The following is a 3,923-nucleotide window of genomic DNA, read 5'->3' as shown; positions in this document are numbered from 1 at the left end:
AGTACCCGCTGGACACGATGCTGGTGGCGGAGAAATGCATCAAAATGCCCAGGAAATAAGCACAGCCACGGAGGAAAACCGCGCTGCGGTGTGTGACCCGGAAGGGAAAATGCAACACCCAACAGGCGGTCAAGGGTGAGGGTGTTCCTGCGCAAACAATCCAGAACCAGAGCGGAACCAGAGCGGAGGCTTTCACGGGGCGCTGCAGGAATGTTTTAATCGGGTAGCACCTGACTATTTAGTCAGCGGCACTGACCTCTTTTCCCGTAGATTGTCAAGTTTAAAAAGACAACAGTCAACATAACAACAGCTGTCCCGCGTGAATGAATCAAAATTATACCTCGTTTTTGTCAGATCGGCAAAAAATGTGATATATGTTTTGGTGTGCTCCAGAATGTCAGTAATTAGAGTATGTGTGCCATGAGATGAAAAAGGTTGAAAATCACTGGACCAGAGCACTTCCACAGACGCTAATTAATGGCTATCTCTAACTGTTTCGCCATACAGGAGATCAAAGCCAAATTCCAGGCTTAGAAACTATTGGGAGGCTACTTGTCATCAAGCTTAAGAGAAAAAAAAACAGCCCCTGAAAGCTGTCAGTGCCACTTTAGGTTTTCAAATACCCTGGGAGGGGCATGATGACACAGTGCATGCCAAGAAATGCCGCAAACATTTCAACCTAACTACGTATGTCATAAAAGAGGGTTTTTTAAAAAATATATTTTATTGATTTTTTACAGAGAGGAAGGGAGAGGGATAGAGTCAGAAACATCGATGAGAGAGAAACATCGATCAGCTGCCTCCTGCATACCCCCTACTGGGGATGTGTGCACATAACCAAGGTACATGCCCTTGACCGGAATCAAACCCGGGACCCTTCAGTCCGCAGGCCGACACTCTATCCACTGAGCCAAACCAGTTAGGGCGGGGATGGGGGGGTGTTGTTTTTGATCAAAATAACACAAACATCAAAAGAGAGTCAACTAGTTATTTACTTTAATGTTGACACTGCTCAAATAAAACTTTATTTTATTGAACATGCATGTACACACCTAACTAACTTGAGCATTTCATCCATTTTCTTTTTTCCCCTATAAATCCAATGTATCCCTGGTGTGAGCACTCACCTTGGTTAGCAAACTGCAGCAGTATGAGAGGACTGCGCCTCTCTGTCAGACACAGAAGCAGAGAGGCCTCCGGGCTGCGGCCTCCGGGCTGCCTGGGAGAAGTGGGCTGTGGCTGGCCAGCTCCCGCGGGAAGGCATGCTAATGTCAGGAGGGCCCCTGGTGGTGAGCGTGGGTCCCTTCTACCACCTACATTTCTCAGCCATGAAGAGGGAAACATCAACACTACCTTTTAAACTATCCCTTGTGGGGGCTTAAAAGAGCAAACTGTTTCTACAATCTGACTCCGTACTCTTTTCCTGAAACAGCAGCACCACCTGGTGCGGATCCACTCCTTGCTCCAGTGAGAGGAGGAGACATAACTTCTCTCTCCGAACACAGCTACACAGTGGCCGGTTTTCTTGGTCAACTGCCCTCTCCTACACTTTTGGTTTTGTCATATTGGTATCGACAGATACTATTCCAACTTAGCAAGAAATTTATGCAGTCACTTTTCTAATTCTACTCAACATTTTTATGATGTTAAAATCAACCTCATACTTATTCAGATAATCACTCTTTAGAAAACAAAACAAAAAATAACTAGTGTTGGCAAGGATGTGGAGAAATTGTTCGGATCTACTAAGAAAAGAGAACTTATTTTGTGGTAAGCATTAAACAGTTCTTTGTTCAGCATTTAATGAAAACTAACTGTGGCTGAAGCAGAAAAGATGCAGAGATGAAATACAATCTTTGCCCTCAAAGACTCTCAGAAACAGACTTACCCCCAAATACACAAAACACACTGTTGAACAAAGAAACACATTCTATGGACTAGGAGGGGGAGTTCCACAAGGGAAGCAAATAGCTGAGCTGTGACCTTCTCTCCCCGGCAACACAATCACACCTCGCCCAGCACATACACAGAGCAGGCTCCTCCCGCAGCCAGTACCGAGCAGGAACTGGAAAAACTTCCAGGCCTTGCTAGGAAACTGAGAATGCATGACATAATTTCCTTTCCCTCATACCTAGTCTCTGTAGAAATAGAAGTAGGTCTGGGGGAGAAAGAAGAACAAAGGAGGAAAGCGAACTGACCCTCAAAAGGAAATGAAAAAAACAATCCAGGGCCCTGCCCCTCAGACATCTAAGACAAAGACACTGCCAAAGCCAAGTTCAACATAAATTATAAATCACTATGAATTCTGGGCCCAGGAAGTCCAAGTTCATGAGGCTTTTTCCATAACGACATATTGGTAAACACCCGCAGCGAGGTTTACGAATCTTCTATCAACTGTCTGTCCTCAATGTGCCACTAACCTACGGGGAAGAGCAGTCTGGTTCAGACAGACTAGGCAGAATCTCGCTCTACAACTGGCCACCTGTGAGCAAAAGACAAGTTCCAAATTCACAAACTGCAAAAGAGCCCCTCTCTCTGGGGCTGTTTCCTCTGGTCAGAACGGGAACAAGCCCACGGAATCACCGTCGCTACTGGGTGTGAGTGCTGAGCACACTGCACAGACCTCACAGCGTCTTCCCCACCGGCAGGCGGTCCCAGAGCTACACGCTCTGCCCGAGGAGAAAGCTGGGCGTGGGTGTCGGGAAAGAGCTCCTTCCTAAGCGAAGCCAGGCCCGCGCCCCAGGCCCGCGGGAACGGCTGTTAGCAGAGAGCACACACGCTGAAGCCACAGGAGTGCATCCGAGCTGGGCGCCTACTAGCGTAGTAACCTTGAACCCTCTGTGTTTTGGTTACGCAAGCGTGAAGCAGGAGAGGTGACCCCACGCCCAGGGTGACTGTGAGGACGCAGGCAGTAGTGGCGATGAGCATGCTCCTTGTGCACAGGCACTATTCTAGAGCATGTGCTGTTACTGTTAGTAGCAGCACTGTTACCATTACGGTAATGCTGCCCATCTGAGAAACACACTACACAGCTCACCTCGCACTTCTCCCCTCACCTGCTCTGCAAAAAACAATGCCTTTGGTTTGTTCCTACTGTGAGTCAGTCACCCAGGGCAGGTGAAAGGGAAATCAAATAAAACAAAAACCCACGGCACAAACATAGCAAGAGAACGCTACTCACGGTCAGAAGGGCCCGCAGCTCTGGAAGGCGTCAGTGACCGCGTGCGGGCAGCACCCTAGCTTCTCTCTCCTCCTTCCATAGCCGCGAGGAGAACCTGCCAAGAGAGACGGCACATGAGAGACCACTTTACGGCACTGGGTTCTCAGAGGCCGGCTGTGGCCGCCACCTCAGTCAGCTTCACTACAACCTGCTCTCTGTGGAATGAGGGGTAAAAAATCTGACGTCAAGTTCCTGTCTTCAAACCTACATCCTAGCTAAGAAAATACATGTGAAGGAACTGAAAACTACCGAAACATATAATCATCACAAATTAATATGGCAACAGAATATACACATCTATTTCACCCCTTCCCACTAAAATTATACTAAAGTGGTATTTTAAAAAATTATTTTAAAACAGCACAGGGAGAACTGAAAGGAAAGAAAGGAACAAAATTTTAGAAATTATAAGAAAAGCTTAGTTCTAATTCTAACACGGAAGAGAGAGACCAAAACAAACAGAAAAAAAGGAGGAAAAACTTGGAGGAAACAAATTATACAAAGATTGGAAGCGTATAAATGACTCTACAGGCCAAGAAAGCCAGGCCCTAAGCCAGAGCGGAAACACGGAGAAGCTGCAGTGCCCAGCGGTGTCCCAGGAGGCTCCCCTGGCAGCACCGTGCAGGCAGAGCGGAGGGTAGAGGCTGTTGAGCTGCAGCTAGGACTCAACACCATGCCTCCATGTGACCTTCCCCCCTCAAAC

At 47.5% G+C, this 3,923-nt stretch overlaps 1 protein-coding gene across 1 annotated transcript in view; it reads right to left on the bottom strand.

Moving 5' to 3' along the window:
• PTK2 (protein tyrosine kinase 2) overlaps window positions 1–3,372 on the bottom strand; it is a 100,459-nt gene extending 97,087 nt beyond the window's left edge. The window contains exon 1 of the mRNA XM_015561492.1: window positions 3,182–3,372. The gene's annotated coding sequence lies outside the window, so the exon portion shown is untranslated. The remainder of the gene's footprint in view (window positions 1–3,181) is intronic.
• Between the last annotated feature and the right edge of the window lie 551 nt (window positions 3,373–3,923).

The sequence above is a fragment of the Myotis davidii genome, unplaced genomic scaffold (genome assembly GCF_000327345.1).
Source record: "Myotis davidii unplaced genomic scaffold, ASM32734v1 scaffold30, whole genome shotgun sequence".
In the NCBI taxonomy this organism is placed as follows: Eukaryota; Metazoa; Chordata; class Mammalia; order Chiroptera; family Vespertilionidae; genus Myotis; species Myotis davidii.
This window is presented reverse-complemented; position numbering and strand designations above follow the sequence as displayed.